Genomic DNA, 23,819 nt, shown 5'->3' on the forward strand with positions numbered 1-23,819 from the left:
CAGAGAGGAGATTCACAATTAGAGATTTAATGACACAAAGAAAGGCTGTAATTACTGCTTCTGTTTTACATATGATTAATGTACACCACATCTGGAAGGAGCACGCGGCGCTAGAGAGCGCGACACTAGGCTGCTGACTACACTAAAGCGTGCAGCACTAGACCGCTCACTACACTAAAGCGCACGGCACTAGACTGCTCACTACACTAAAGAGCGCTGCACTAGACTGCTCACTACACTAAAGCGTGCTGCACTAGACTGCTCACTACACTAAAGCGTACGGCACTAGACTGCTCACTACACTAAAGCACGCGCCACTAGACTGATCACTACACTAAAGCGAGCGGCACTAGACTGCTCACACACTAAAGCGCGTGACACTAGACTGCTCACTGCACTAAAGCGCGCGGCACTAGACTGCTCACTACACTAAAGCGTGCAGTACTAGACTGCTCACTACACTAAAGCGTGCGGCACTAGACTGCTCACTACACTAGAGCGCGTATTCATCCACAGCACACACTACACCGAACAGCACACTGCACTACATAGGACATTCTACTACACACTACACGCAGCATACTACATTGCTCTACCACACATGACGCACACTACAATAGCAGAGAGTAACAGTAACTTGATTAGATGGTACGGAGTGATAGCTACTCCAAGGTTTACTGTACTAATCAGTACTCTCTAATAGATAGTACAGAGTAACATAGCTACTAGAAGGTATACAGTACTAGTCAGTACACTGCATTAGATGGCACAGAGTGACAGAACCACTATAAGGAAACAGTACTAGTCAGTACACTAGTGAGAGAGCTAGGAGAAGGTATACAGTACTAGTCAGTACACTGCATTGGATGGCACAGAGTAACAGAGATACTCCAAGGCATACTGCACTAGTCAGTACTCTATAATAGATAGTACAGAGTAACAGAGCTGCAACAAGGAAAACAGTACTAGTCAGTACCCTGGATTATATTGTACAGAGTGAGAGAGCTCCTAGAAGTCATGCAGTACTAGTCAGTACACTGCATGGTATACAGTACTGTAGACTGCATTAGAAGACACAGAGTGACAGAGCTCCTCCAAGGTATACGGTGCTAGTCAGTACCCTGCACTAGATGGTACTGAGTGAAAGAGCTACTCCAAGTCACACTGTACTAGTCAGCACTCTATAATAGATATCTTTGTAAATCCCCAGCACTCGTCCAAACATTAACTTTTCAAATAAGAAATCAGGGTGCAACAATAAGTACAGAATATCAGGAATGCAGGTAATGTTTCTTGTTCTTTATTCCTGTGTGTCCCTAGGCTGAAAGATCTCTTAAGACAGTGGCAGCCGACACGTGTTTTGTCGCAACAGGGGTAGTATCCCGCAACTTTTTCAAGGCTCTGTCTTCAGAGTAAAAGGCTTATAACTCGTGGTTTTAATTCCGTCCCACGGGGGATAAAATCATCTCCATAAAGCCGTACGGTGTCCAAAGGTCAGGATGTCGTGCAGTATCACATTTAACGTATCGCGTGTTTCTAAGTCGGAGTGACGAAGGATCTAAGCCAGTCTGTGCTCTTACAAGCCGAGTACCGGCTTGTAAGGAAAGCAGTACTAGTGAGCACACTGGATTACATTGTACAGAGTGAGAAAGCTGCTATAGGTATACAGTACTATTCAGTACACTGCATGAGACGGCACAGAGTAAGAGAGGTACTAGAAGTGTACTGTACTAGTCAATACACTGCATTAGATGGTACCGAGTGACAGAGCTACTCCAAGGTATACAGTACTAGTCATTATATTGTAAACATGTCACAGAGTGACAGAGGTACTGGAAGTGTACAGTACTAGTCAACACTCCATTAGATGGTACAGAGTGACAGACCTATTCCAAGGTGTATTGTACTAGACAGTACACCACATTAGTTGGTACAGAGTTACTCCAAGGTATACTGTACTAGTCAGTACACTGTGTTATATGATATAGAGTAACAGAGTTACTCCAAGGTATACCGTGCAAGGTACTACTCTCCATTGGATGGTGCAGAGTAGGAGAGCTACTAGAAGGTATACAGTACTAGGCACTACTCTCCATTGGATGGTGCAGAGTAGGAGAGCTACTAGAAGGTATACAGTACTAGTCAGTACACTGCATTAGATGGTACAGAGTGACAGACCTATTCCAAGGTAGAGAGTACTAGACAGTACACCACATTAGTTAGTACAGAGTTACTCCAAGGTATACTGTACTAGTCAGTACACGGCATTAGATTGCACAGAGTGACAGAACTACACCAAGGTATATGTACTAGTCAGTACACTTTATTAGATAGGACAGAGTAACAGAGATACTAGAAGGAATACTGTACTAGTCAGTAGACTGCATTAGATAGTACATTGTAAGATGGGTACTCCAAGGTATACTGTATTAGTCATTACCTCCTCGTAAGTCTTCCTCGCCACATGATTAACAAAGTGAGCTTCAGCTCCACACCAGAATCATCCAAAGCAAAAGATAGCCTCCCACGCCTCCCATCCCTTCCCAACATGGCCGACCCCTATCACCCCTGACCTCTATAAGAGGAGGGCCGGCCCAACCCACAGCCGGTTTTTTTGGTTCTGCACTGCAGATTCTCCAGAGCGTGTTTCAGGTAAATGGTTCCTGCTGTAGCTGGAACTGGGGTCCCTGGTGGGTGGCCCTGCTCTAGCGGGCCCTAGGACTCTGGGACCATCCTCCTTCCTTCCCCCGGTGTCAGGTCTGGGCCAGTTAGGCTCTGCTTTAGCGAGTCAAGGATTTACAGGGGGACGGACGAGGGGGCTGGGCCTCTTCCTGGGGGCCTTTTTTCCTCTCTCCTCCTCCGTGTGGGCAGAGTGTTTTGGTGGTTATACTTGTGCCCGGGACCCCCTCCCCACCCCCCCAGGTGGCGCTCCTTTTGTTGCTGAGGCTCTTGACGTCCCCGGGTCTCCCATTGCTGGGGCGGCTTGGGGCTTGTGTGTGAGGTGGGGTGGGGGTGCCCTGCGGTCCGTTCTACGGTCCCCCGGCGCGCCTCGTGGTTGTTTGGTTTTTCGGGGCAAAACTATACTGTTTCTGTCCTGAGGGACTGGCGGGGCACAGGCTGCTGCAGGGCTTCGCTACCTCTAGCGGCCTCGGTTGGCGGTTTGCCCCGTATCGCATTTACGGCTCCTTGATGTGGAGCCGGACTCATGGGCCTTGCCGCGATAGTCGGCTTGCTGGGCGTAGTCTCTTTGGACAAGTTGGATCCCTGCAGCTTTCTTCGGAGTGGGCGCGCGAGTTGCCAGGAGCTGCACGCAGCTTCATTCAGCCTGGAGCCTCGCGCTGCGGCCGCTGCCTCAGCCGATCCCTGTCCTGTATGATGCCGCATTACTCATCCGTTCCTCAGGCCGAGGGCGTGCGGCTTGTACTTTACTGGTGTCCTTTGCGTGGCACCAGTCCTTAGTGGCATTCTTTCTGATTCTTTTACATACGTAGTGAGTTGTGTTTCTCTCACCTTACTACAGGTAGCTTCCGTTGTGTATATGTTGTTTGAGGTGTCTGGCACACATGCATGCGCGCTACGTTATTCTCACGCAGCGAAACTGAAATCCTGGGTTTCAGATGGCAGGGAAAGTGAGCAATTAATGGTAGGAGCTCTCGATTCTGCTTGGCTCTTCTGCTGCTGTCACGGTTCAGACTCTGGCATATCGTTGTTTTTTGGGGTCGTGGTGACCCAGTGCTGTTATACGGGATCATGGTACTCTGGGTGAGTGTGATATTTTTGTATATATATCTTTTAATATTCCGAGAGGCGTTTCAGACACCAGTTGCACGGTAGGGCTAACAGCTTTCATTGGTTGATTGTGGTAACTTTTTCCAGTCTGGGTGCATTGGTTTCCCCCATCATAACTAGTGTTAACGGACCGGCTTCTAAGCGCAGTGTGTAAATGGGGAATAGAGATAATGTGGCCTTAAGACTAGAGCGGTTGCCCTTAAGGCTGGGGAAATCAGTTTGAGTCTCGGCAATGAAATTACTGCTAAATTACGAATCTGTGCTTTATGTGAGGTGGTCTGCTACGTACTACATTTGTTGCATAAATCTTTGTATTTATTACCTGCTGGTCATTTCTGACTATTGTATAGTGCGGATTAGTGATTTTTGTAGCGACATCCAGGAGCCGTGCGTACACTGTAAAGTGCTCTGCATGACACAGCATTGGACCCTTCTGGTTGTTTTCTCATGTTTTCTTTATTCTAGGGTAGCCAAGAAGAATTCCATATGGTAGTGTTACGCACTGAATGACAGCGCTGTATATTTTGCCATCAATGTACGTACTGGTGGGACCAAAGATTTCGGCCATTTGTCCTATGATTTGTGGGTTCATGTCCTGGTGTTTTACTGGCGTTTGGGGTATGTCGCAGGGCCATGGCATCATTTTGTTTGCTGTGTTTGTCGCTGGCTCTTTCTTCCCTTCCGGGCTTTGGGTCTGCGGTCCTTCTGTCTTGTATGTTCCTGTTCCCGCCTGCTCGTCATTGTTGTGCGGGGTCTGGCCTGGTGGGTCCCTGGTTGGGCGTCCTCCTGCGGATTCCGGGGGCTGTTGGCTGCTGCGTGTCTGATGGGGGCGGGCTGCTGTTGGTGCCTGTCCGTCCTTCTCTGGGCTGCTACTGTGGTCTTCATGCGGGCTTTTGCTTCTGCTTCTGCTCCTGGGGGCTTGCTCTTTCCTGTCCGGGGCCGCGTCCATGGTGCACCTTTCTCATCCTGCTTCCTGGCTCAGCAGGCAGCTGCTATGCCTCCTGTCCGTGTCATGCTTCTCCTCGGCTCTTGGCCATTGGGGCTATGTTGGGGGCCATCTGTTGCCTCTCCTTAAGTCCTGGGTGGCCTCTGTTGCGGGTCCGTGGGTCTTGCCTTCTGCCATGCCGCCCCATTGTCGATCTTGGCAGTCTCCCAGGTTCTTCTCCGGCGGGGCCTGTTTGTCCGTTTCCTGTTTCCCAGTGGGGTCTTGGTGCTCTTCCGATTCCTGCCCTTGGTTTTTCCTCTGCCCCCCTGGTTTTCATGTTGGGGTGGTCTTCCTTGGTCGGGGACCTCCACGGGATGTGTGTCGGGTGTTCTTGTGCCTTGTTGGCGGGCGGTGCTTTGCATTGTCCTTCTCTTGGGGGCTCGTCCCATCCGGTGGGTCTCAGTGCTGCTGGGCCGTCCTGGGTTCTAGTGCATTCTCGTCTTCACATGTTCCCGTGGGTTTACTTTCTCTAGTCCCGCCCACGGTTCCGTTATGCCGGTGGTTGTGCTCCACCGATTCGGTCCGGGTTGGTGATGTCCATGCTTTTCCCCTTTTCTTGGTCGCGGGTCGGGCATGCAGCTCCCTTTCTGCCCTGTCTGCAGTTGCGGCCTGAGGTCTTCCTTTTCTGGTGTCCCCTTCCCAGGTGGTTGTGGTCTTTTCCTGCCTGTGGGGCGTGCTTGGGTTCCCGGTCTGTGCGGGGTCGGTTGGTCCCCCTGCTGGCGGGTTTCTCGTCTACCTTCTGACAATTTGTTCTGGACTTGGCTGGGGTCCAGGGGATGGTCAATAGGGACTGTTTCTCGCCCAGGGGTATTCTGCATGTTGTTTCTCTGGTGCAGGTTTTTTCTTCCCATGACTTCCGTCTTCCTATGGACAGCTGGCTTCCTTTGGTCCGGGCTCGGTTTGGGTCCTCGGTGGTGGCTCGCTTTGGCTTCCTCGTTCGGGCTTCAGGCTTGGCGCTTTCCTCCACTCCATTTGCTTACGCGGGTTCTGGGCTTGTTTGGCCTGGACGGGGCATTTGACCTGTTGGTGGTGCTCGCCTGGGTTCTTCTCCCTTGGTTTTTGCCGCTTTGGGTGTTGATTGTCTGTGGTGGCTGGGCTTTCCCGGTTCTTCCTTCCCCTTTGCAGGGCCCTCCGCTTCCTGTCCGGATTTTGTGTCCTCTTCTTCTTTATCCCTGGCTCTGGGGTAGGTACTGGTACTTGCTGGCTTGGGATTGCTCCCTGGAAGTGTTGGCATTGCTTCGGGGTCATTTCGCCCGGCTCTTCTTTCCTTCTAGCCATTGGTGTGTTTCTGTCTATGGCCTTACCTCCCTGTACGCTACTTTTCTTGGTGGCTCTCAGTTATTCAGCTGGGTCGGGCCTGGTCAGTGGCTTGGTTGGTGGGCTCCTGAGTCCTCGCTTTGGCGGCTCGTTCACTACACGTGAACCATTACAGGGACAGGTTGCTTGGCCCCTGCGCTGGGATGTCACACTCGTTCACCCAGGGTTCCCCATGCTGCTAGTGCTGTAGCTTCCTTGTGCATAGTGGCCCTGTGATGGGCCTTCGCTTTCCTTTCTGGTGGCTTAGCCATGGACCTGGTCCCTTCTGATTTTCGGGCTCCTTGGAAGGCCTTGCGGGCTTTCCGCTGTTGGCTGCTTTGGTGGCCGGGTTGCTTCGGGGGCTGTTTCCTGTGGCTACCGGGGGCTGTTTTGCCCTGCGCCTTTGCTGGTGTTGCGCTCCCTTCCGGGGGGTCCTTTGAGCCAATGGGGTCCATTGCCAGCCTGTTTTTCACCGTGTTGATGGTGTTTTGTTGGCATTCCGTTTTGCGGGTCGGAGGGGGTGCTGGGTTCCTTTCTGTGCTCTCCTCCGTTCTTGCGGCTCCTGACGGTCTGCTTGGTTGCGTCTGGTTCCTCGAATTCTGCCTTTGGTTTCCTCAGTTGACCGCCGGCCTGGTGGGTTTTGTTTCCTTCTTTCCTTCAGGTCATTGGACTTGGGGTGGTTTCTGTTCTCTCTGTGTGGTGGTCCAATGTGCTGTTTTGCTGTGTTTGCGTCGGACTGTGTCTTTTGGCTGCTGTGGCATCTTGTTGTCTCTGTGGTGGCGTTGCCCTCTTTCCTTCGATTCCAGAGCCTGGGGCTTTTGCTTCTCTCTCTCTTTTGACTGTCCGTCGGGCAGTCTTGGCAGTTTGGGCCAGTCGTCCTCTTGCTGTTGTGGTGCCAGTTTGTTTGTTGCTTTTGGCTCCGTACGGTCTGGTTCCTTTCCTTCTCTGTCCTCCTTCACTCGTTGGTTCGGGAGGATTTTCTGGCAGCCCTTCGGGTCTCAGAGGTTCTGGGTTTTCGGCCCTACCCTCCCGGTGTCTCTCTGTCCCGGGCTGGTTCTCCCTGCTCATGGTTGCCTGTCTCTTGGGTGGTTTCTTCCACTCGTCTGTGTTTTTGGGTATACCCTGCTTCTGTGGCATCCCCTTCTGGTCCATTGGTTTCTTGTGAGTTTCCATGAAGCCACTTGGCTTTAGTATGTGCTCAATTTGTTAATCAAGTGGCGAGGAATACTTACGAGGAGATAATGCCCCGGTTACTTACCAGTAATCTTCATTACTCCAAGTATAGTCTTCTTAGCCACAGGAGTTCCCATCCCTCCCTCCCTGTGTTGCTATCGGCTTCATGTTTCTGCTTGGTAGTTCTCAGGCTGAGGGTTGGGCCGACCCTCCTCTTATAGAGGTCAGGGGTGATAGGGGTCGGCCATGTTGGGAAGGGATGGGAGGCATGGGAGGCTAACTTTTGCTTTGGAGGGTTCTGATGTGGAGCTGAAGCTCACTTTGTTAATCATGTGGCGAGAAAGACTATACTCGGAGCAATGAAGATTACCGGTAAGTACTCTATATTAGATAGTACAGAGTAAGAGAGCTACTAGAAGGTATAATGTAGTAGTCAGTATACTGCATTAGATGGCACAGAGTGAGAGAGCTACTCCAAGGTATACAGTACCAGTCAGTACACAGCATTGGACGGTGTAGAGTAGGAGAGCTACTAGAAGGTATACATTACTATCAGTACACTGCATTAGATGGTACAGGGTGGAGGAGCTACTAGAAGGTATGCTGTAGTAGTCAGTACGCTACATTAGATGGTGCAGAGTAAGACAGCTACTAGGAGGTACACTGTAGTAGTCCCCACACTGTATTAGATGGTACAGTGCGACAGAGCTACCAGAAGGTGTACTGTACTGGTCAGTACACTGAATTGTGTGTTACAAAGAAACAGAGCAACTCCAAGGCATTCTACACTAGTTAGTACACTGCAGTAGATGGAACAAAGTAACAGCGCTACTCCAAGGTATACTGTACTACTTAGTACACTGCAATAAATAGTACACAGTAACAAAGTCAGTCTAAGGCATACTGTACAGGTCAGTACCCTACATTAGATGGTGCACAGTACTAGAGCTACTTTAAGTTATACAGTACTAGTTAGTACACTGCATTAGATGGTGTAGAGTAAGAGCTACTAGGAGGTACACTGTAGTAGTCTCCACACTGTATTAGATGGTACAGTGCAACAGAGCTACCAGAAGGTGTACTGTACTGGTCAGTACACTGAATTGTGTGTTACAAAGAAACAGAGCAACTCCAAGGCATACTACACTAGTTAGTACACTGCAGTAGATGGAACAAAGTAACAGCGCTACTCCAAGGTATACTGTACTACTTAGTACACTGCAATAAATAGTACACAGTAACAAAGTCAGTCTAAGGCATACTGTACAGGTCAGTACCCTACATTAGATGGTGCACAGTACTAGAGCTACTTTAAGTTATACAGTACTAGTTAGTACACTGCATTAGATGACACAGAATAACAGAACTACTCCAAGGTATATTGCACTTGTCAGTACACTGCATTGACTGGTGCAGAGTAGGAGAGCTACTAGAAGGTATACAGTACTAGTCAATACACTACATTAGTTTGTACAGAGTGACAGAGCTACTGGAAGGTATGCTGTACTAGTCAGTACACTGTATTAGATGGCACAGAGTAACAGAGCTACTCCAAGGTAGCCAGTACTAGTCAGCACACTTCATCGAATGGTACAGAGTAACAGAGCTACTAGAAGGTATACTATACTAGTCAATACACTGTATTAGATGTCACAGAGTGACAACGCTACTCAAAGGTATACAGTACTACTCAGTACACTGCATTAGATGGTACAGTGGCATTCTGTACTAGTCAATACTCTATAGTAGATGGTACACAGTATGAGAGCCACTAGAAGGTATACAGTACTAGTCAGTACACAGAATTAGATTGCACAGAGTGACAGTGCTACTCCAAGGTATATAGTACCACTCAGAACACTGCATTAGATGGTACAGAAGCACAGAGCTACTACAAGCTAAACAGTACTAGGCAGTACACTGCACTGGATGGTACTGAGTGACAGAGCTACGGGAACGTATACTGTACTAGTCAGTACACTGCATTAGATGGTAGAGTGGCAGAGCTACCAGAAGGTGTACTGTACTAGTCAGTACACTGTATTGGAGGTTACAGAGTAACAGGGCCACTCCAATTCCTACTGTCCTTGTCAGTACACAGAATTAGATACTACAAAGTAACAGAGTCACTTCAAGGCATACTGTACCGGTCAATCAATCAATCAGGGGAACTGTAAGTGCGCTGAGGGTCTCAAGGCGCGGGGGGAGGTGAGCAGCTCCGTTCAGTCGAAGAGCCCGGTCTTAAGTGTCTTTCTTGAAGCTGTTCAGGTTGGGGGCGCATCTGATGTCAATCGGGAGCTCGTTCCAGGTCTTAGCCACGATGTAGGAGAATGCTCTTCCACATGTTCTGGCTCTGCGGATGCGTGGGGTTTTGGCAAGGGTGAGGTCGGCAGATCGGAGGGTTCTCTTGGGTACGTGGAAGGAGATTCTCTCGTTGAGGTATTGGGGTCTGATGTTGCGGAGGCATTTGTAGGAATGGGTGAGTATCTTGAAAGTAAGTCTCTTCTCAACAGGGAGCCAGTGGAGGTTCTGCAGGTGTTAGGTGATGTGTTCATGTCGAGGGATGCCGTGGACGAGTCTGGCTGCGGTGTTCTGTATGGTCTGGAGCTTGCTGAGCAGAGACTTGTTGATCCCGGCGTAGAGGGTGTTTCCGTAGTCCAGTCTGCGGGTTATGAGTGCGTGGGTGATAGCATTTCTTGATTCAGGGGGGGATCAATTTGAAGGTTTTTCGGAGGATGCGAAGGGTGTTGAAGCCGCTGGAGGTGACAGCGTGGACCTGACGGTTCATGGAGAGGTAGGAGTCACGTACGATTCCAATGTTTTGTGCGTAGTCCGTGGGGGTGAGAGGGCTGCCGAGGGCGGTGAACCACCAGGTGTTGTCCCATGCAGAGGGGGAGGGTCCGAGGACGAGGACCTCTGTCTTCTCTGAGTTGAGCTTCAGGCAGCTCAGGCAAGATGGCGGCCGCAGGCTCGGTCGTGTGAGCTGGGTTTTCTCCTCTGAACCACCCCTCCATATACTATTTTGTCAGAGGCCGCGATTTTCTTACCGTTCAGCCGGAGTAGTAGTGGTGATATGCTCAGGCTGATTCTTCGCTCTTCACCCGAGCACAGGTCGTGCAGTTTCTTCCGGCGCCCTGCCGCTTTGCATCTGGCGGTATCTTCGCGCTCGGCTTTTGTCCTTGGGGAGACTGTTTGTGGGAGGCACTGGCCAGGAAGCATGCCTCCGAAGGTCAAGACGGCCGCGGCATCTACATCGAGGGGGCGATCCGCGCTCACAGCTTCAGCCTCTGCAACTGACTCTGGCAATGCGAGTAGCGCGGGAGGCATACAAAACGCAGTGGGGAACAGCGGGAGTATCGCTACAGAAGGCACCTCTGCACGCAAAGGCCCCCACTCTAGAGGATCTGGCAAGGGTAAAACCATATTACCGGTTACAGTGTAACTTCTAAAAAACTCCTATTTGAGTGTGGATCTATTGTTGGGGCTACAGGGCAAGTATTGGCAGGAATGCAGGCCGCGAGAGAGTTATCTCCAATATTGTACTGTTCTTCCCCAGCTGACGACACTATTATTGGACAAGAAACTACAGTTGTGGAGCAGCAGGGTGTAAGTGACTATGCTGGGATTGAAGATGCAGGAGGAATTGGTCATTTACTACCTAGGTTAAACATTACAAAGAATGGAATTATGGGTGATGTAGTCCTGAGCAGTGAGAACTCTATACATTCTGGGCCCTCTCTTTCTACCTCTGACACTCCGGTTTTGAAAATAACGAATCCTTTAATTAGTCATGGTTCAGTCGGCAATGAGCTCTCTAAGGAGCTCGAGGGGGATACATTTTTTTCCTTGTCAGAGCATACTGGCTCTTCTTTGGATGAAGATGATGAGAACGATCCTGAATGGACTGATGACGGTAGCGAGTTTGGAGATTGGCGACAGAATGAGGCTCTTAAGTAAGGGCCAACTTCTAATCGCATTGGCACGGTACACAAATTAAATGGGTTTAGCCCTCCGGACTCGGCAGTTCTGGGGTTACCCCAAGAGGAAAATTCGTCTCAGCAGCATGGCCCAAGGGGCGCTACAACACTTGGTTCTTTTTCTCCATCGAATCAGGCCGAGCTGTCGCCGCCAGGTGAAATCTCGCTTGCGTTGATCTATCAGACAATGATGGCGCATCGAGAGGAGGCTAGGCTGGAGAATATCCGAACCCAGGGGGCATGCAGGAGAGTTCAGAACTCCGTTCGGAGAATTGCTAAAACCTGTATTGATATTGCTACTAGAATTGGAGGAGCTGAAGAGAGGATTTCAAATCTAGAGGATGCTTTAGTGGCGCAGAAGAGTGCAACTGATCTGATGGGTGCTCAGAAAGATGACATTTTCTGGAAATTAACTGATTTAGAAAATCGCGCACGAAGAAATAACCTCAGGATCTTAGGGGTACCGGAGGGTCTTGAAGGTGGAGATGCTAGACAATTTGTAGTTGAATTATTTGCTGAGGCATTCCCCGAAGTAAAGGAGTGGGATTGGCGGGTGGAAGTGATGCGGGCTCACCGCTCTCCGCTCAAACAGAGGCGAAATTCTGGAATTACTGGGGATAAACCTCGTGCAATATTGATTTGTCTAAATAATTGTTTGGCAAGGGAGAAGATATACGATTTAGCGAGGCCCGATAGAAATAGGAGGGCAAAAGATTGTGATTTTTTTGTGCGCCCAGACTTTTGTCCTGCAACAGTTGAGCGGAGGTGGCAGCTTCGCCAGCTGATATCCCCATTTCAGGGGAAGGGGGCGCAAGCTTTTCTGCTTTTCCGTCTAAATTAAAAATTATTTTTCAGGGTCAGACTAGATTTTTTTTCTCAGAAATTGAGGCCAAGGAGTATCTATCTACTTTATAGTTAAGGTTCTTTTTTTGCCTCTGCCTTCTTTTTCTGAGTTGGAGTCTCTGGGGGGTGGAGTGAGGGTAGGAAAAAGCAAGCCTGTTTTTGGGTGTACTTTGGGTACCACTTAATTGGTAAGAGTTGGAGAAGCTAATGAAAATAATAAATTCAATGAATGTAGGTGAGCTTAACTCTCTCTGGCCTAGTTCTGCTCTATTCTTGCTATTGAGGGGTGAGGGGTGGCAGGGGAGTCCTTCGGACCAGCTCATTCATCACAAGGACTTAGGTCCTGTTGCCATATAAGGGTATTGTTAGGGGGGGGTTAATGGGGCGGGCTGTTCTGGGGGGATGGGGGATGGTGGTGGGAGGGGGGTCTATGGGGGGTTTTGATGTATTGGTATCATGAAGATGCTGTAGTGATGGCTTCAGTCCTTTGTATATTTACTTTCTTGTTTATTATTGTTCTTCTAAACTTGGAAAAAGTGTTGTCCAGATGGAAATGTCATTTTAGGTTTAATGGGGCAGGATAGAATTATTCTCAGCTCGTGGAATATATGCGGCCTGATTGACCCCAAAAAACGTGCATTATTTTCTAAAATCGTTCATGTCTTACATTTAGATGTTATATGTATACAGGAGACACATATACCTTGGGGGAGGCATGGTTGTTTGAAGGTGCCTGGATATGAATTAATAGCATGCACCAAACAGACATCTACGATTAGAGGAGTAGCTATTTTTATGAAGACCGGGGTAGGGATATGTAAAAGATCTCGAGAGGATAAAATGGGTAGATGGGCCATAGCGGAAATTTTGGTCGGCCAAAGGTCCTTAACGATTTGTACAATCTATGGCTCCAACAATGATGATCCGGAAGTATTTAAATTCTTAAATGTTGAATTAGCCGCTTGGCCTTGTCCACTCTTTATTTGTGGAGATCTGAATATCAATTTACTTAGTAATTTTAATCTGGCAGTTGATCCCAATTACAGTGGCAGGAAACCTAAAGTGTTCAAGGCATTGCAGGCATTGGTTCAAGAGCATGGGTTGATGGATTTGTGGCATCAAAATAATAAAATGGACGATGGGTATACATATTACTCAGCTCCTCATAATAGATTTGTCACGCTCGACTATTTTTTGGTCCCAGAGCAGTTTGTTGAAGTTTCCTCTATTCATGTTTCTCCTAGGATTATATCAGATCATAATGCCTTAATTGTTGAGTGTCTGTGGCCTCGAAATAGGAAGCCTCTTAGGCAGTGGTCTTTTGAAAGGAAGCTTTTGCTTGACGAGGCTTACCAGGCGCATATGAGGAATTGGTTAATTGAATTTCTCGATATTAATAGGGGCACTGCCCCCACCGCGGTGGTGTGGGATGCTTTAAAGGCCGCAGTCCGCGGGGAGACTAAAAGTTTCTCCTCGTTCCGGTGGAGGCAAGGGCAAGATCAAATGAACTTTCGTCTGGAGGAGCTTAGAACAGCAGAAGTAGTATTGGCCTCTAAAATTAAGAATGGTTGTGATATAGAGCAGTCCCAGGAGGCTGTCGCTATAATAAAATCTAACCTTCTTGAATCCTTTGGTTTGGATCTGGCCGCCAAGTACCTTTTATATCGAACAACTATGTTTGAATTTGGTGAAAATTCTGGTAGGGTACTCGCGAAGCGACTTCACCAGAAAAATGTGCAGAGTCGTGTTACCAGAATTCAGGATGAATGGTGTGGTTGAGGATACTCAGGAAGGAGTGAATGGGGTATTCCAAAAATATTATATAAAGCTTTATTCAGAAGATATTGATAGTGCTCAGGTAGAGTCTGAGATTGAGGCTTTTTTATGGGGTAAGGATACTATGAAGGTATCGGTAGAACAGAATGAAATACTATCGGCCCCTATTACATGGGAGGAGGTGGTGTCAGCGGTCAAAGCACTGGCCAAAGGCAAGGCAACCGGGCCAGACGCGATACCCCTTGAGTTTTATAAGACCTTCCTACAAGAGATTCAGCACGATTTACTTGCTGTCTTTACGGCAGCTCAGAAAGCTATGGTTCCTGACTCTTGGCGGCAGACTATAATTGTTCTGTTTAAAAAAAAGGAAAGCTAGAGTTGAGCCCGTCATCTTTTCGGCCAATCTCTCTTATTAATAGCGACTCAAAATTTTTTTCTAAAATATTAGCCTCCAGGTTAGCTGAGGTTATAGTTCCTTTAGTATCCCTTCGTCAACACGGATTTATTCCGGGTCGCGACACCACAGATCATGTTCGGCGTGTCATTGCTTTATTGGACTGGGCTCAGGCCACGGCCTCTCCCCTCGGGGTGATCCTGTTGGACGCTGAGAAGGCCTTCGACAGGGTCTCCTGGGGGTTTTTGTGGGCCGTGCTTAGTTGGAAGGGCCTTAGTAAAGAGTTCATTCAAGCCATTCGGTCATTATATATCTCACCGGAGGCAGTACTTCGTATATTGGGCCAAGAAACTAGCTATTTTAATATCAGCAGGGGCACTCGTCAGTTATTGTTCGCCTTATATATCGACCCATTTTTTAGCCAAATTGAAGGGGATAGGAGCATACTACCAATAAGACCTGGGGGTACAGAGTTTCGAGCCTTGGCCTATGCAGATGACATTGCTGTGTTAACCTCTAATGTCTCCTCTGCTTTGCAGGCACTTATGGTGTCTGCCACGCAGTTTGGTGTAATATCTGGTTATAAGTTAAACGTGGCTAAAACTCAGGTAGTTCAAACACCTGATATGCCATATTCTGGCAATTTAGTTGTCCCTGAAGCAGTGTATCTTGGGGTAAGAATTTCAGCGGCAGTCGACTCTATACCGGACTTAAATATTCTTCCGGTAATAGATGCAGTAAATACCAAATTAGAACGATTGGATCACCTTCACTTATCTCTGTATGGTCGCTGTAGTGTTCTTAAAATGCTTATACTCCCAAAGTTTTTATGTCTCTTCAGGACCATTCCTTTAGTATTATCACAAAGCAGTCTGTTAAAGGCAGATAGGATCTGCCATAGGTTTTTGTGGGGGTACAGGCGTTCTCGAAGGGCTGCTAAGTGCATGTCCCTCCCCCGGAATCGTGGCGGGTGGGCAGTACCCAATTTACTGTTATATTATTGGTCGGTAATGATACAGGCTTTTGGAATACCGCTTTTTGGAGATAAATTTGAAGTTCCGCTATGTAACTATCCTACTATTTTCGAGATTGGCTTAGGTACTGCGGCTAAGGGTATTCTGGTCGAAGTCCTCAAACCAAGTTACTTTAAAAGGACCAGATTTAAGGTAATTAATACTTTGTTCCTTATTTGGCAGAAAATTCGGAGGAAATTATCTATACATCAGCTTAATGTCTATACCCCATTTAAAGCATCTCGACTCCTTCCTCCCCTTATTTTTCAAGATCAGGTAATGTCTAGATGGCAATTACAAGGGCTGCGTGTGATAGGAGATTTGGTAGGCGATGGTCAATTATTACCTTCCGTATTTTTTTTTTTTTTTAAAACAATTTTTATTATTTTCTTTTACCACAGTACAGTACAGCAATTGTCGATTATTCAACCGTTGTTCAGCATATAACAAAGTCCGAAACAGTTCAGCCCCCCTACCTTCCGTATTTTTGAAGGATAAATTTCAGTTGCATTCTCATGATTTTTTTAAATATTTTCAGGTTAGAAGTGTATTGTCTAAACATCTTGTTCTAAATCCTTCTTTATTTGACAAAATAACTATATTCGAACGTATCCGAAAGAAAGCCCGAATTAGAATAATATATCGGTATGTACTCTCCTGTCCACCTGACGATTTGGGTGCACAAGGATTAAGATGGGCGGATAAATTGGGAAAGACTAGTATTGATTTGAATCCGGCCCTGGAGATGGCCAGTAAAGTATTGGTCTCTGGCAGTCTTCGGACTCAAAGCTATATGTCGATGTTCGATCTTTATTATACACCTGCAAGGATTGCAAAATGGGGCAGTAGAACAGGGGATCATTGTTCTAGGTGTGGGCTATACGCAGCAAACACAATTCATATGTTTTATTCTTGTCCAAATTTGAATTTTTTTTTGTCAGACATAGAATGTTTCATTAACGGTACACTCAAGATCCAGTGTACTTTGACATCTGAGATGGTGATAATGGGTTATGATGGGGCAGTGACATTGGGTAATACATGGTACACTTCCGCATTTTTGTTTATTTCTATGTCTATGATTCGGCTATGTATAACGTCACAATGGCTTTCTCCTGATGCCCCGACATTTATAAATTGGAGAACTAGATTGCTTGCAATCCATAAGTTGGAATCTTCAGTATATTAAATAAAGGGTAGGCGGAGGCGGAAGCTTTCTTCTAAGATCTGGTCTCCAGTGGAGGAATGGATTAAATAGCTGTTATGTATATATTGTCGATAGGATATGGCTTTGCTCTCCTCATTTGTTTGCCTGGACACCCTTCTTGTGTTTTGTTTTGCTTTTTTTATTTTTAGCATCTGTTATTTAATATGTTATTCTAAATGAGTAGCAATGATTAATATATTTATATGTTTGGACTGAAAGCCATTACTGTATTGTCTTGTGTTTAAAGGAAATAAAATCAATTAATAAAAATTAAAAAAAAAGAGCTTCAGGCAGCTGCTGCTCATCCAGGATTCAACATCCTTCATTCCTTCCTGGAAGTTGAGTCTGGTGGTGAAGGGGTCCTTTGTGAGGGAGAGGATGAGCTGGGTGTCGTTGGGGTAGGATACTATGCTGAGTCCGTGCTGTCTGACTATGGCGGCGAGGGGGCCATGTAGATGTTGAAGAGCGTGGGGCTGAGCGATGATCCTTGGGGTACTCCGCAGTTGATTTCCGTGGGTTTGGAGAGGAAGGGTGGTAGTCTGATTCTTTGGGTTCTGCTGGGGAGGAACAAGCGGATCCAGTCGAGTGCGGTTCCTTGTATACCGTCGTTGTGGAGTCTGGCGGTGAGTGTGCGGTGGGAGACGGTGTGGAATGCTGCCGAGAGGTCGAGTAGGATCAGGGCTGGGGTGTGTCCTTGGTCGAGGAGGGAGTGGATGTCGTCTGTGGTGGCAAGTCAAGCGGTCTCGGTGCTGTGGAATCTGGATTGGGAGGGGTCGAGGATGGAGTTTTCTCCGATGAATCTCGTTAGTTGTGCATTGACTGTCTTCTCGTGACTTTGGCCGCGAAGGGGAAGAGTGACATTGGTTGGTAGTTCTTGAGGTCCGTGGGGTCTGCTGAGGGCTTCTTGAGCTAGGGTCTGACTTCTGCGCATTTCCAGTCATCGGTCTTGAAAGTGGCGTTGACGGTGCGTCGTAGTTCTGGAGCGATGATGGTTGTGGCTCTGTGGTAGATGTGTAGCGGGCAGGGGTCCGGGGGGGGGGCCCTGAGTGGATGCCTTTCATGGTCGAAGTGGTGTCTTCAGTGGTGACTGGGGTCCAGGAGGAGATGGTGGGCTGGCTGGCGTTGCTGGTCAGTACTCTATATTAGATACTACAGAGGAGGGTGTGTATGTCGTCTGTGGCGGTGAGTAGAGCGGTCTCGGGTCTGTGGTTGCTGCGGAATCCGGATTGGGAGGGGTCAAAGATGGGGTATTCTCCGATTAATCTCATTAGTTGTGCATTGACGGTCTTCTCGGTTTATACTAGAAGGTATAAAGTAAGGGCTGCTTCCTGCGAAGAAGACGCAACGCGGGATCGGACCGCCGAAGTTTTTTGGAATGAAGGAGGCAAGATGAAGTCTGAGTGAGGCCACCACTCACCTCTCACCTCTCTCGCTGGATATTTCTCTGTGCCGTGAAACCGAAGTATGTGCTGGGGCGATAGTCAAACGGGAGATCTCTAAGGGCCCACTCCGGCAAAACAACGAGGCGGGTGCTGGACACGCTCATGCTGGAGAAGACCGGGCTCCTGTTTCGGCCGCTGGGAGACTCTAACGCGGATGCTGCTGACAGGCTGGATACAGAAACGCTCCACAGGCTGGAACGCAGACCGCAGAGTCAGTGGTGATGGCTGCTCGAGGAAAAGGGAAACAACGGACGGCGGCCCCTGCTACCATCTCCATACAATCACCCCGTAAAGGGACAGATGCCAAATTGGGGAACAGGAAGGGAGACCCTTGTGCTGGTAAAGAAGACAAACAGGAAAAGCAGGAAAAGGAAAAAATAGAGCCTCACATAAAGACAATTCCCCGGTGCTTACAGGCATCTGGAGAGGTTGCGACCTTCCATCCCGAGCATGTTTCTACCCCTAGATATGAGCGAAAAGGAAAAGGCTGGGCAGGAAAGACAGCAAAATCAAGGAAATGGTGATGGTAATGGGGAAGTGTGTAACTTTGTGAACAGCCCTACACATACTGCAATACCCAGTATACAAGAGGCGGAAAATGAGAATCCCCTAGCTAAAAGGGCGACCCCTTGGCTGGCAAACTGTGATAATACTATTCTGGAAGCATCTTCACATACCTGCCCGGCGGATGAGACTGGAAATAATGATAACTGCCCCGCGATATACCTACAGATAAATCAAATGATGAGAAGGGTGTTAGTACACCAGATATGACAAGCAAAAGTAAGCATGGCGCATCTGGAGGGAGCGACTTTCAAAGAAAAACTATGGAGACTGGTTGTTTATCCCCGGATTCTTTGGAAAAGGTTTTTCTCTACTGAGGAATCAGAGGGATCTGACACCAGCCTATTTGCTGTTAGCGATGGCGGAGGCTCTTCCTCAAGTAATAGTAGCCGACAAGAGAAAGGCGCCATCTCTAAGAAACCCAAACGGACATCTGGGAAGAAAGTTCAAGAAAACCCAGGTGATAATGAGGTTGAGGAGGAATTGGGTTGGAATTATTCAGCTGCACAACTGTTACCCCCTGAAGATGTAAATGGAAAAGAGAAACTATTAATTGGGAATCCAGGGGGTGAAATGGAGCAATCAAACGATAGAAAGGTGGATGAATCCTCCCTAGCTTTAATCTTACCATCCCTGCGACTATTCCAGGATGATGTCAAGTCTGATAACCGTCAAGCACGGCTGGCCTCTAAAAAACTCCAAGGATCCATACGCAAAACTGGGAAAATCTGTACTGATATCTCGGAGAGATTAAATATGGTAGAGACACGTACTGAGGCATTAGAAAATACAGTTGACACGCTGAAGGTTCAGGCTACATCGCAGGAGAGCACCCTGAAAGATGTTATGTGGAAACTTGAGGATAATGAGAATCGCCAGCGCCACAATAATCTAAAGATGCTAGGAATCCCCAAAAAGTGCGAGGGCAATGACATAAGGAAATTTATCATTAATATGAGAGGGAGAGAGAGAGAGAGAGAGAGAGAGAGAGAGAGAGAGAGAGAGAGAGAGAGAGAGAGAGAGAGAGAGAGAAAAGTCTTTATTTATTTTCGGTCAGTATGACCATAAAACCACAGATAAAAATACAATACATTTCATTCGATTGAATTTTCCTTTCATGAAGGTAAACAACTCTCATTGCTCTAAATAAGGGGTAGAGTTACTCATAAAGTTCGTGTGCATTACATTGTTATTTCATAAACTACCAATAAAAATGGGTGTGTAATACAAGAGCAATATTAGGCCTTAACAAATTCTCCAAGAAACCAAAGTTTGAGTTGTTAACATCACAGCTGTCACCATTTGGCAGTTCGTACCAGGCAGCAAATAACATCTAACAAAATCCGAGAAATTAATGACCCTGTGCTAGGGCGGATTACCAACTCAGATTTAATTAGGGCTGCATTTAGGAGGTATTATCAAACATTATATATGGCTGACAATGGGGTGGACCAGAGTTATATCAAGGAATATTTCGATTTAGTCCCACTTTCAATATTTTTAAAAGAATCCAGGAAAGTTTAGACAGCTCGCCTCAGTGGGATGAGACCTTACTGAACATGAACAGCATGGCATGGACAGCATTCCGAGCAAATTCTATACTACTTTTTCCCGTCAGTTTAAGGCATTATAAATTAATTATTTGTACATATTTTCCATGGTGGGCGGCCTCCGGGATCATGGTCTTTGGCTAAAATTGTGGTTTACTTAAAAAAACAATAAATCTCCCTTACAATTGGGCTCCTACCATCCTATTACCTTGATTAACGGCGACTCTAAAATCTATTCAAAGTTATTGGCCAACCAACTTGCGCCAATAATTCATAAGATTATCTCGGAGCGCCAACATAGGTTTGTTCCCGGGAGATCTACAATTGACCATGTCCAGAGAGTTATCGCACTATTTGATATCACCAATGTTGCGGGAGACCCTATGGCTCTTTGATGGTTTTATTTAAGCAGTCAAAACATTATACGTCGAACCATCAGCGGCAGTAATGGTGAACGGTACACTCTCTGAATTATTTTTTATTTTCCGGTGGACCAGGCAGGGTTGCCCTTGCTCCCCTCTTTTCTTTGCAGTGTGTATTGAACCTTTTATCGGTAATATGGCCACAGAACTGGGTACCTAAGACCTTGGCCTACGCAGACGATATTGCCCTTGTTACATCAGATCCAAATTCTGCCATAAAGGTAATCGAAGATGCGGCTGAGCGCTTCGGGCATATCTCTGGATATGCTCTGAATCAAGATAAGACGCAGATGGTGCTTAATGATAAAGTCAAGATGATAGACAACCGGGTAGTCGAAAAGGCCACATATTAGTATAACCTCCAGGTTGATAATGTGGTCAAAGACAATATGGAGCCTCTAACGGAGAATATTAAAAAAGATCTTGCAAGGTTAAATAACCTACATTTATCCGTAGGGGGTAGGTGTAATGTGATAAAAATGCTCTTTTTCCCAAAATTTGTATATCTTTTTAGGGCCATCTGTTTAGAATTCACTCCTCAATGGTTTATAGCAATAGAAAATATATTCTCCTGGTTTATAAGGGCATATCCGCGACCTCGCCGAGCCCTTAGGTTTCTCATCCTACCAAGGGACAGGGAGGGTTTTGCTCGCCCGAACCTGAAACTATACTTTTGGGCCTCCACACTGATATATAGTCGCGAGCTGCTCACGACGAATGCGGGTTCCTTCTCCGTTTGAACTTATTTTGGGGGGAGAGACGGGAGGATGTTTTTGGTGACAATAATACGACAGTTATTACAAAAAAGTTTGCTTTAAAACTCTTTCTAGTGCCTTTAAAGTATGGAGTGCTATTCGTAGAACCCTGAGAATTGGTAGATTATCTATTTATACACCTATATCTAATAATTGTAATCTTCCCGAGCTCTTTGGAGATATGCATATGGATAAATGGATTAGGGCTGGAATAGATCAGTTTGGCTATTTTTACTCCCCCTTAGGGCTCCGGTCCTTTGATGAGATGAAAGAAGAATATACTCTTGATTGGTAGGATTTTTTTAAATTTCTCCAGATTTGGGATTTTCTCTTACGAACAGGAAGTGGACGGGCCAAGTTTGAGAGAGTGGAAACCATTGAAAGTAAAGTTAAAGATAAAGTAAGTTTTATTGGGGAGATCTACGGTCTTATAAATGCTGCTATGCCCGATGATTTGGACAAGTGTTCTCAAAGATGGCAGCTGAAATTTGGGGTTTCAGCCAAGACTTTTCTGTATGCGTATGAGATTTCACAATCTATATTAATGTCCACTAGGCTACAAGCACAATTTTATAGGACCTGTTTTTTTTTATACCATACGCCCGACAGGATAACAGAATGGGGGGCTGAAAAGGGATCATTCTGTCCACATTGTGCACTTTATAATGCTGATATCATTCACATATTTGCATCTTGTAACGTATTGCAAAAATTAATCAAGGATATACCAGATTTTTTATCGGAGGTGTTAAAAACTGAAATAATATTGTCAAAGGATGTAATATTGTTAGGGATTTCTAAAGCAAATCGAATGGGGAAGGGTCATGAATTGATTTTTATATCTATGGCGGTCTTAAGGATGTGTATTGCTTCCGCCTGGCTGGACTCTAGGTCACCTGCTTTTCAACAACGGCTCGCCAGATTATGAGCAACGTATAGTTTGGAAATAGCTATATATAGACGGAAAGGGAGTCGCTTACGCTGAAAAGGCATGAAAATCTGGGACCTCCTGATTACTTGGATTCAAGGTCGAAGCGGGACATGATCGAGTATATGCATTTATTTTCCCCTGTGGTTTTTTCTGGCTGAATAATGGCGTTTATATTGTAAGAGGAAATCTGCACACGTCACTTTAGGAATGTTTTATGGGCGTCACACAAATTGGTCTTTAACAGGATTGTATCGGATTGACAGATCCTTGGGAGTGTATATGTATTTTAATTATGAAATGATGTCATGTATTGCACTGCACTTGATTAATTATGTTTGATGCAATGATGTTTTACCTGTCTGAGGTGGGGGCTGGGGGGTCCGGTGAGGGGGTGGATCGACAGGTATTTAAAATAAAATGAATAAAGATTATTTTGAAAAAAATAAAAATAAGGTATAAAGTAAGAGTCAGTACGCTGCAGTAGATGATACGGAGTAACAGAGCTACTCCAAGGTATACAGTACTACTCAGTATATTGTATTAGATGGTACAGAGTGACAGACCTACCCAAAGGTGTAATGTATTAGTCAGTAAACTGAATCAGATGGCACAGAGTGACAGAGCTATTAGAAGTTATACTGTACTAATGTGTGCACTGCATTAGATGGTGCAGAGTAAGAGAGGTACTAGAAGGTATACAGTACTAGTCGGTACACTGCATTAGATGGTACAGAATGACAGAGCTATTATAAGGTATACTGTACTAGTCCGTACACTCCATTGGATGGTATAAAGTGACAAGGCTACTCCAAGGTATACTGTACTAGTTACCAAACTATTAGGGATAAAGGACTAGTTAGCAACCTGCATTCGATGGCACAGCGTGACAAGGCTACTCTAAGATATGCAGTACTAGTTAGTGCACTGCATATGATGGTACAGAGTAAGAGGACTATTAGAAGGGATAAAGGACTAGTCAGTACACTGACAGAGCTAGTAGAAGGTGTACTGTACTAGTCAGTACACTGCATTAAATGGTGTAGAGTGCTAGAGCTATTCTAAGGTACACTGTACTAGACAGTACACCGCAGAGCTACTCCAAGGTATACAGTAGTAGTCAGTACACTGTATTAGATGGTACAGAGTGATCGGACTACTAGAAAGCATACTGTACTACACTGCTTTAGATGGTACAGAGTGACAGAGCTACTTGAAGGTGTACTGTACCAGTTAGTACACTGTATTGGATGTTACAGTGTGACTGAGCCGCTCCATGGCATACTGGAATTGTCAATACTCTATATTAGATGGTACATGGTAACTGAGCTACTAGAAGGTATAGAGTACTATTCAGTACACTGCATTAGATGGTACAGAGTTCCTTGAAAATATACTGTAAGAGTCAGTACACTGTATTGGATGCTACAGTGTGACACATCTACTCCAAGGTATACAGTACTAGTCGGTACACTGCAGTGGATGGTACAGCGTGACAGAGCTACTAGAAGGTGTACTGTAATAGTGACTACTCTTTATTTTAAGGTACAGAGTTTCAGAGCGACTTAAAGGTATACTGTACTCATGAGTATTAGAAGGTACTGAGTGACAGAGCTATTAGAAGGTCTACTGTACTACTCAGTACACTGCATTATAAGGTACAGAGTGACAGAGCTACTCCAAGTTATACTGTACTAGCGAGTCA

General features: G+C 46.4%; 1 protein-coding gene across 1 annotated transcript in view; it reads right to left on the reverse strand.

Annotated features, from left to right (window-relative positions):
- LOC146802293 (E3 ubiquitin-protein ligase TRIM39-like) overlaps positions 1-23,819 on the reverse strand; it is a 116,052-nt gene that overhangs the window by 894 nt on the left and 91,339 nt on the right. The window lies entirely within an intron of this gene.

This window comes from Triturus cristatus, chromosome 8, assembly GCF_964204655.1.
Source record: "Triturus cristatus chromosome 8, aTriCri1.1, whole genome shotgun sequence".
Classification (NCBI taxonomy): Eukaryota; Metazoa; Chordata; class Amphibia; order Caudata; family Salamandridae; genus Triturus; species Triturus cristatus.